The sequence below is a fragment of the Theropithecus gelada genome, chromosome 17 (assembly GCF_003255815.1).
Source record: "Theropithecus gelada isolate Dixy chromosome 17, Tgel_1.0, whole genome shotgun sequence".
In the NCBI taxonomy this organism is placed as follows: domain Eukaryota; kingdom Metazoa; phylum Chordata; class Mammalia; order Primates; family Cercopithecidae; genus Theropithecus; species Theropithecus gelada.
The window spans coordinates 51,029,737-51,040,841 of NC_037685.1; positions in this window are offsets into that span (position 1 = coordinate 51,029,737).

The following is an 11,105-nucleotide window of genomic DNA, read 5'->3' on the forward strand; positions in this document are numbered from 1 at the left end:
AGGTCAGGAGATCGAGACCATCCTGGCTAACACGGTGAAACCCCGTCTCTATTAAGAAATACAAAAAACTAGCCGGGCGAGGTGGCGGGCGCCTGTAGTCCCAGCTACTCGGGAGGCTGAGGCCGGAGAATGGCGTGAACCCGGGAGGCGGAGCTTGCAGTGAGCTGAGATCCGGCCACTGCACTCCAGCCTGGGCGACAGAGCGAGACTCCGTCTCAAAAAAAAAAAAAAAAAAAACTAATAAAAATAAAAGACCAACTATATATTATTTATAGAAAACACAGTTTAATCCTAAGGACACAAAGAAGTTAAAAGTAAAATGTTGGGAAAAGATATACCCTGTACACACTAACTGAAAGAAAGCTGCCATAGCTTTATTAATAGTAAAGCAGACCTTAAATCCAACAGCTTAAGAGAAAGGGAGGGACAGCTTATAATGATAAACGGGTGAATTCATCAAGAAGACATCATAATCTTAAATGTGTGCATCTAATAATAAAGCTAACACTTGAAGCAAAAACTGTCCGAAGATGGACTTAGAGCGGGACCCAGGTCTTGGGTGCCATTCTCCACTACCAGGACCCAGGGCTCTTTGGAGAAACGGTGGATCCCAGGGGCAAGGAAAGCACCAGAGAAACCTGGAATATTGTGTTTCATCAGTAAGGCAGGACTCAAGCAGCAACAGCATCATGGGGAGAGGGCATGGAAGCCAGCTGGAGGGGCTCCCGCGGGCCATATATGGGAGAATTTTAGCATGAAAAAAAACAAGTGAAGGTAACAGATTATATCTCATTGAATAAAATGGAAAACCATGAATCTATGCTGATAAAAATAAATACATAGGCCGGGCGCAGTGGCTCATGCCTATAATCCCAACACTTTGAGAGGCCAAGGTGGGTGGATCACTTGAGCCCAGAAGTTTGAGACCAGCCTGGCCAACAAGGTGAAACCTCACCTCTACTAAAAATACAAGAATTAGCTGGGCATGATGGTGTGCACCTGTAATCCCAGCTACTTAGGAGGCTGAGGCAGGAGAATTGCTTGAACCCGAGAGGCGGAGGTTGCTGTGAGCTGAGATCACGCCACTGCACTCCAGCCTGGGCAACAGAGTAAGACTCTGTCTCCATAAATAAATAAATAATCTGAAGGGTTGATGAGGAATGGAATATTTACATATTCTCATAATCCACCCCCCAAAGGTTGTTAGTTCCAAAGAGGGAACGACTGAGCCCACAGTGGACAAGTCTGGCAGGCGCCTCACTGGGTACTCGTAGCTGAGCTCAGGTACCACCCAACAGCAGGACACAGGAAGGAGACCACATGACTTCGGCAATTTTGCTGCCACAGGTGCATAATTTGAATGTCATGGTGAGGAGACGCTGGACAAATCCAAATTGAGGGAAAAGTTACAGCATAACTGTCTATCTTCTTCAAAAGTTTCAGGGCCAGAAAAGCCAAGGCAAGACTGCTAACACCTCCAGGCTGAACAAGAACTAGGCGCCTGCCGACTCGTGGGGGTGTGATCTGGACTGAGCCACTCGCCATCTAAATGGGACCTTGCTGGGGACCGTGGGTGGAAGCGGAGTGAGGTCTGGCTGCCAGGGAAGCAGTCGATCCATGTTCAGCTCTGGGTTCAGCTGGCTGTGTCGTGGTTACATAGGAGAACATGGTTGGACGTAGAAAAAACAAACTCAAACACTTGGGGGTGATGGGGTGACAGGTCTGCAACTTATCATTAAATCCTTCAAGAGAAAGTTATTTTACTGTACTTGCCACTTTTCTGTAAGTTTGAGATTGTTTCAAAGTGAGGAAGCTTTTAAAAATTAAATTGGCAAGCCATAAATAGGGAGGAAGTATTTGCAATTCATACCTAACAGAAGGCTTGCAGCCAGAATCTATGACCATCACCTACGATCCAACGAAAAGGAAAAACAGCCCAGTAACAGTGGACGACATGCTTGAGAGGCACTTCACAAAGGAGATGAGCAAATGGCCAGCAAGCCCAGGAAAGGTGTTCAGGGCCGCAGCCACCGGGTGGGCGTGCGGGGCGCAAGACACCGCCTCACGTCCCTGAAACAGCCAAAATGAAAAAGGCTGATAACTCCAAATGCTGGTAAGGACGTGCAGTCGCCAGAACCCACAAGCTGCTGTGAGAATGCAGAAACGTGTGAGTTCTTTCCACACGCACTTGCCAGTTGCTTATAAAGTTAAACATACACTGAGCGCATAATCCAGAAATTCCACTTCAAGCATTTATCCAAGAGCTGTTCAAACATGTGCTACACACAACTTGCACACAAATGTTCATGGCATCTTTATTAATAACATATTAAAAAATAGCCAGAGGCTGGAAACAGCCTGGGTGTCCAGCGAGAGGGGCCGATCAGCTGTAGTACTTTCACAGGTGGGATGCCCCTTACCTGCCGGTAAGAACCCGTGAGCCGGAGACAGGCGGCACCAGGAGGACTCTGAAGAGCAGAGCGCCAGGCGCAGAGGGCACGTGTGGCAGGTGGGAAGTTCAGGGACAGGCAGAGCTCACCGGTGCCGCTAGACACCAGCTCCACGGTGGCTCGGGCCAGGGTTACAAAAGGAGATTTGTGGAGCGAGGGGAAGTGGGTGGCACGGGAGCCAGCATCCGTCAGAGTTGCCACACCGCGCATTTCTCATACCTCAGTTTTCACAAGCGTAAATGTCAAAGCAGGCTGGCACACAGGCATGCACACAGGCACAGACAGTGCCCCATCCATGTACACACACATGTGAATATGCACACGCACACCAAAGGAAGCCTGGTGAGTCAGGCACAGAGAAAGGGCCACACTGAAGTGTGCACAAAGCAGGGTAGAGCGAGGTCCTGCTAACTCGGAGGCCACGGGACCCCACCCTCCCTCAGGAGCCCTCCCAGCATGGGAGTGCCTCCTGTCCCTCTGACACACGGGCTGCACCAGAGATCACCAGGCTGAAGACAGGCAGCCCTGAGTCTCCCCGTCCGGAAGCTCCGGACTGTACCTTGCCGCTGCTGAGGGCCCAGAAGCCTCCTGGCCCCGCTAAAGCACGTGGCTTTGACATTAGGGACTGTCTCTTAGGGGCCACATCGGGACCCAAGGTGAAAGGGCTCCGAGGACAACATTGTACCACTGTTCAGAGCTGCTTCCTTCCACCCGGGTGTCCAACTCAGCTCAGCCCCTAGACACCCAGGCGTGGGGTGCAGACTTCACCCCAGAAACACTGGACACCCCTGCTTGGTCCCAGAAGCGGCGCCTCCTCCCAGCTTCTCCATGCACAGCCCCACGTGGAGGTGGCGGATCCTCTCCCCAGGACCCCAGCCGCAGGGTGCATGAGAAGCGCTTTTCCTCTCCGGCCTGCGGAGGAGGCGGCCCACACCAGAAGCGCGCAGAAGCTGAAACGGGCGCCCGCTTGGCCAGGAGGCCCCCAGGGCGCCCGGGCCTCCTCCCCCAGGACACCAGCCCAGCGCCACCCACACGCCGCGGGTGGATGGGACGTGGATGAGATGCCGGACACGCGGTCTCCACCCCATCCCGGGCTCCACGGGGTCCCTCGGTGAGAGGGGAGCCGGCCCCGCGGTGCCAGAGGAAGGCGGCCTGAGGCTCTGTCGGAAACAATGATCTCAGCTCCAGGCAAGCTGCTGTGTGACATCCCCTCGCTGCATTCTTATTAAAACCTTAAGCCCAGCGTAAAGGCAGAGAAATAAAAATTTATTTCTCTTCTTTATGAGACACCTGGCAACACGTCGACAGAACAATATCCATCATCACTTAGCCAAATTTCCATCCCATTTTACTCAGTTTTCCAGATAGCAGAGGTATATTTTTGGAGAGCAGAGATTGTGCAATTTTCACTTCCCTTCCTCTTCCCCTTCCCGGCACATCCTCCCCCAGGAGCCCCAGGCGGGGACTGGGTTCCTGCCAACCTCACTTCCGGAGCAGGGTTCATGCTTAGGCAACCCGACCCCCCTCGGGCGCTGGCTGGGGAGAGGCCGAGGCCCCCAGCAGAGGAGGAAAGGGCGCTGGAAGCTGCCAGGCCCTACGTGGACCACCTCGGTGGGGTCCGGACAGCTCCCTGCGGGACACCACGTCGGCAAGAGGAGCTGAACTGCAGCGCCCCAAGCAGGTCACAGCCCCACCTGGGTGGCCTCTCTGGCTGGACTGGGAGAGGAGCTTTGGTGCCTGGTGCCTTACACTGCATCTGAAGGAGGGTGACTCAGGTCCACTTCACTCCCTGAACCTTGGTCTCCCCAGATGAAAAAAGAACGATATCTTAAAAATGCTCTAGGGTGGCTGTCAGAGCGAGAGGTAAGCGTAGGAAGTGCCTGGTGCATATTAGGTGTTGACAACGATTTTGGAAATTGTCCCCTACTGCAGAGAGGCCACAATAACCAAAAGCACCTCAGAGGTAATGACACCTCTGTATTCTTGGGAAATCCCTACAGGCACGAGATCTCCATTCCAGGTGAGGCTGCTGACCCTTCGGGACCCCCAGACAGGTGACACCGTGGGTGCCTTCAGGATGTGCAGGTTTTGGCCGTTGATCCAAGAGATGCTCGGATCCCACACCAGCCTCTGTGCCGGACTCCACAGAGAGCAGGGGACGTGGCTAGGGGCAAGGGTCTAAGTCAGGATGCCGGGCTCCTCGCCAATCTCCAATTCCATGTACCTGGTGACTTGTGAACAGGCTCTCCAAGGCTTCAAACGTGTCCTTAAAGATCCCGAAACTGACTGTGCTACACAGGGGACATTTAGGGAAGAGCTTGTGGTGTTTTTCAACACTGGGGAAGTGAAAGGCTGAAAACGCCATGATGAGAGCACGTGGCTGGTTCTTCAGCGCAGCTGGGGGGACACCACGTGGCCCGAGGCACACCCGCCACTCTCAGGCGTGGTGGCTCAGGGGTCCCGCCAGTGGGGGTCCCGCCAGTGACGCTCCCCCAACACCCGCACTAAAGCCCTCTAAAGAGGCTGCTTTCACTCCTAGCTTTTCTGAACCTATACATTAGTTCTCTAATTTTTATTTGGCTTACAAAAGCAATTTGTCACAAACAATAACATTTTTAAAACACAAAGAAGAAAACAAAAATCCTGATTAATTCTATCATCAGAGAGCACCCTTGCTATTTTGGGGCATATTTTCTAGTCTTTCTATCTTGATTGGTCAATTCAAAGGTAAATATACTTACATATAATAAAATTCATATATTTTTATGTAACTTTACATATATAAAGTATATATACTTTAAAGAGTCCCCCTTTACTGAAAGAGATATGTAGCACACTTCCTGTATGAGGTCTGCTTATTTAGCCATTTTATATATGGCATTTTATATAGCCATTTTATACTTAGCCGTTTTATATTGTATTTTATATTACACTGCATATCACTATAGAGAGGGTCCCTGAGGTCGGATTTTTGACCTCACCACAATGCAAAGGGATGGGCAGGCAGTAGGAAATGTCCTCTCACAATGTCGGGCAGCCCCCAGGCAGCCACGCATTTTTTCTGTAGTGATGCGGTCTCACTGTGTTGCCCAGGCTGGTCGCAAACTCCTGGACTCAAGCCATCCTCCCACTTCAGCCTCCCAAAGTGCTGAGATTACAGACATGAGCCACCGTGCCCGACTAGGCCACATGATTTCCATTTAGGCATGTTTACTGGACGAAGCCCCATGGGAAGTCGAGGAGCAACTGTATCCTTCCACAGCTTTGGTTTCACGAGTCCCCTGAGATTTCTATACGGTGGTACAGGTGTTTACTAAGCAAACGTCAGCTGCTGGACGTGGGACATTTCTGGCTTGACCCCTGAGGATCATGAACATTCAGTCCATGTGATCCAGGCGTTAGATGGACACACAAGCTGCACGGCGGGGAGGCAAGTGACCCGTGAGGACGCAGGGGCCGGTCCCTGCAGGCTGGGTCCCACATGCACCACCCAGAACGTGGGTCAGGTGACTCAAGGTACAGCTGAAGCACCTCTCCAGCGCCTCCTGCAAGGACAGTGCCACTCCTCAGGTCTCTGTGCACCAGCTGAGAAAGGCTTCTCCATAGCACTGTGTCCCCCAACTCAAACCTTCCCCACCAGGGCAAGGTTCCCTTTGAACCACGGGTCATAGCTGCTGCCGGGGAACCCATACGTCTTGTGCCCAGGAGCCACCACCCTGGCAGGAGCACAGGAAGAGGCAGGGTGGCAGACGTGCCGGGACAGGAAGCAGCACACGTGGGACCCAGACAATCCCAGCTGGTGCCTCCTGGAACTTCCTTGTCTCATTTTCGTGCAGCAAGCCTGGCCTGAAAGGGGTGAACTACCGAAGATTCAGACCCTCGCACCCTAAGAGTTTCAGTTCGGGTTACATCACAAGGTAAGCCACCAACACCCGTCAAAAGATCCCCGAGGGTGAGGAGAATTTAACATGAACAGAGCGGGAGGGGAAGACCGATTCCAGCCGCATACACCGTGGCCAGGGCTGCCACTCACCCCATACACCCTCTTCAGAGTCTCCCCTCGGGAAGAGAGGCCCACAGGAACATAAAAGACTTGCTCTCCAGATGTCTGGAGAAACAGGTCTGTGTGGCCACGAAAATGGCTGAGACCTTCATCTGTGGGAATGTGATCTGAGGCCACAGCTGTTATGCCCAGGAACAGGCAGAGGCCTCCCAGCCCCCATGCAGACAGAGGTCATGCTGTCCACGGGCTGCCCCCAGCCCATGGCCCATCCTGGAAGACATGAGACTCCTCTGACAGACAACTGTAGCTCAAGGATCCCCACTGGCTTTGCCAAACACCTCAGAACTGCACTGCAGACTCAGATCCTTGCGCCAATCTTCCTCCTCCTCTCCTTCTTCATGAGGATATATGCTGAGTCTTGGTCTGCTGGGTTTCCCAACCCCCACCGAATCCCTCCCCATTTCCCCTGCAGGTGTGTTCCCTAATAAATCTAATTCCATCTTGCTACCTCCTTCTTGGGAGAGCCAGACTAGGTACACAGAAAATCCAATGAACAAAACAGATAAGCTCCTAGAATTAATAGATAATGGCAAAGATAATTTAGCAAGACTTTTGGATACAAAATAATATATAAAAAATTAATTGGCGAGGCATGGTGGATTATACCTGTAATCCAAGCACTTTGGGAGGCTGATATGGGCAGATCGCTTGAGCTCAGGAGTTTGAGACCAGCCTGGGTAACATGGTGAAACCCCATCTCTACAAAAAATGCAAAAAATTAGCTGGGCATGGTGACATGCCTGTGGTCCCAGCTACTGGGAGGCTGAGGTGGGAGGATCGCCTGAGCCTGGGAGGCAGAGGTTGCAGTGAGCCAAGATCATACCACAGCACTCCAGCTTGGGTGACAGAGTGAGACACCATCTCAAAAAAATACAAGATAAAATATAATTGTATTTCTGTGCATCAGCAACAAGTAGAAAATTATACCTTAAAGATACCATTTACAATGGTATTAAGAAAATAAAGTCCCTAAGAATAAATTTAACAAAAGTTGTGCAAACCCATCATGTAGAAATTCATAGAATCTTGAAAGACCTAGGCAAACATGGAGAGATATAGTATGTTCACAGATCAGTAGAATAAGTATTATAATGTCATCTTTCTCCAATTCAATTTATATTAGTCTTTTCTTGCACTGCTATATAAAGAAATATCCGAGACTGGGTAATCTATAAAGAAAAGAGGTTTAATTGGCTCATGGTTCCCTAGGCTGCACAGGAAGCATGGCAGCATCCGCTTCTGGGGAGGCCTCAGGGAGCTTTTACTCATTGTGGAAGGCAAAGCAGGAGCAGGCGTCTTACATGGCAGGAGCAGGAGCAAGAGCAGGGGAGGTGGCACACACTTTTAAACAACCGGCTCTTGTGAGAACTCACTACCAGGAGAAGAGTAGGAGAATACTACCAAGGGGATGGTGCTAATCCATTCACGAAGGATCCATCCCCATGATCCAATCACCTCCCACCAGGCCTCACCTCCAACACTGAGCATTACAACTGAACATGAGATTAGGGTGAGGACACAGATCCAAACCACATCAGATACCTTACAATCCTAACCAAAATACCAATGTTATTGGCGGTGGGGCAGGTAGAACTAGATTCTAAAATGTACACGAAAGAGAAAAGGTCAGATATAGCCATTCTTGAAGAATAACCACCATAGAAATTAAGACAGTCTTGTAGTGGTGTGGGGCAAGACAATTTGATCAATGGAACAAAACACACATATACAGATTCATGCTTTATGACAGAAACAGTACTTTAGATCCAGCTTTTCAATTACTGGTGCTTGGCAACTGAATACACTTATGAAAAATGAATGCAAATGGGTTCCTGCCTCATACCATATGTTAAAATTAATCCCATGTACATTAAAAACAAAACTTAAAGATAAAACTATAGGTTGAGCATCTCAAATTGGAAAATCCAAAATCTGAAACTTTTTGAGCACCAACATGATGCTCAAATGAACTGTACATTGAAGCATTTCAGATTTCAGATTTTTGAATTAGGGATGCTGAACAGGTAAACATAATGCTAATATTCCAAAATCTGAAAAAAAAAAATCCAAAATCTGAAACACTTCTGGTCCCAAGCATATTGGATAAGGATGCTCAACCTGCACTTTTTAGAATAAAATATAGAAGGCTATCTTCCATGATTTCAGTGATGGGAAGTATATACGTAGGGCATCAAACTACCTGACTTGAAGCTGTACTACAAGGTTACAGCAACCAAAACAGCAGGGTACTGGGTTGAAAACTAAAACAAAACACAGACCAACAGAACAGGACAGAGAACCCAGAAATGAGGCTGCACATCTACAACCAGCTGATCTTTGACAAGGTCGACCATAACACGCAATGGACTCCCTATTCGATAAATGGTGCTGGGATATCTGGATAGCCATATGCAGAAGATTGAAGCCGGACCCCTTCCTTTCACCATATACAAAAATCAAATCAGGGTTAATTGAAGACTTACATGTAAGACCTAAAATTATAAAAACTCTAGAAGAAAATCTAGGAAATAACATTGTGGACATGGGCCATGGCAAAGAATTTATAACTAAGCTCCCAAAGGCAATTGCAACAAACATAAAAGTTTACAAATGCGACCTAATTAAACTAAGTTTCTGCACAGCAAAAGAAACTATCAACAGAGTAAACAGAAAATCTACGAAATGGGTTAAAATATCAGCAAAATATGCATCTGACAAAGTTCTAACATCCAGAATCTATATGGAACTTAAACAACTCAACAAGTTAAAAACAAACAACCACATTAAAAAATGGGCAAAGGACATGAAAAGACACTTCTCAAAAGACATACATGCAGCCAATAAACATGTATGTTCACCATTAATCATCAGAGAAACGCAAATCAAAACCACAATGAGATAATATCTCACACCCGTCATTATGGTTATTATTAAAAAGTCAAAAAACAACAGATGTTGGTGAGGTTTCAGAGAAAAAGGAACACTTACACGCTGTTGGTGGGAATGTAAATTAGTTCAGCCACCGTGGAAAGCAGTTTGGAGAGTTCTCAAAGAACTTAAAACACAACTACCATTCAACCCAGTGATCCCACTACTGGGTATATGCCCAAAGGAAAATAAATCGTTCCACCAAAAAAGCAAAACAAACGAAAACACATGCACTCATGTGTTTACTGCAGCACCATCATAATAGCAAAGACTCAGAATCAACCTGGATGCCCATCCACAGTGGACTGGATACGGAACATATGGTACATGTACACAATGGAATATTACACAGCCAAAAAACAATAAAATCATGTCCTTTACAGCAACATGGACGTAGCTGAAAACCATTATCCTAAGCAAATTAACACAGAAACTGAAAACCAAATTCCATATGTTCTCACTTATAAGCGGGAGCTAAACACTGAACATACAGGAACACAAAGATGGAAGTAACAGACACGGGGGGCTACTTGAGGTGGGAGGGCAGGAGGTGGGGGTGGACTGATAAACTACCAATCGGCTACTATGCTCACTTACCACGTGGGTGATGGGATCATTTGTATCCAAAACTTCTGCAACACACAATCTACCCACGTAACAAACCTGAACATGCACCCCCTGAACTAAAATAAAAGTCACAAACAAACTAAAAAGCAAAAATACACATTTGCTAACCATAACGTTTTTAAAAAACATAAATATAGATAGGTCTATATTGAAAGTTAAAATGTCTGTTCAAGTAGGACAACACAAAGAAAGTTAAAATCTTGCTAGAAATTGAAAGATACATGGAATATATGTAACCAACAAAAGATCAGTATACAAATGCCTAAGTAACTCCTACAAATCATAACAACCCTCCAGAGAGTGGAAAACACTTGCACCAGAAATTCAAAAATGAAAAAATTAAAGGGGCCAGTGAATATAAAAAACATGTCCAACCTCATTAGTATTTAATAAGTAAAAAACTAAAGCCACAATGAGATACCATCATGCAGTAGCCAGATAAGCTAAACTTTCAAAGCCTGGCAATGCCAAATGTTCCAGAATGCCGTGCAATGGTAACTTTCACGCACTGGTGGTAGGAACGTAACTGGCATTTTGTGAAATAGCTTGGCACTGTGCAGTAAAGTTAATGATATCCTATGACCTAGCAATTCCACCCGTGGGTATTTACCCTAGAAAAACTCTTGCGTATATGCCCAAGAGATGCTCACACCACAACATCTGTAACAGGCAAACATTGCCAATAATCCAAATACCCATTAACAGTAGAATGGCTGAAGAAGTTATGGTATGATTTAAAAAAAAAAAAAAAAAAAAAAACAGAATAGTACATATCAATGAGTGAATGTCAGTTATAGCTGACATGATATCAACGTGATACCTTCAAATTACAGGTATCAGTATGACCTCACTTATAAAATATGAAAGATGGCACTAACATAAAATTCAAGTGTAGACAAAATGAATCCATTATTGTGAGGAGCGTATGCACAGGTGGTAAAATTATAAGGAAAAGCAAGAGAGTGATTGCCACAAAAAAGATGATTTACCTGCACAGAGAGCAGGAAATATAATCAGAAAGAGCCAAGACGCTTTCA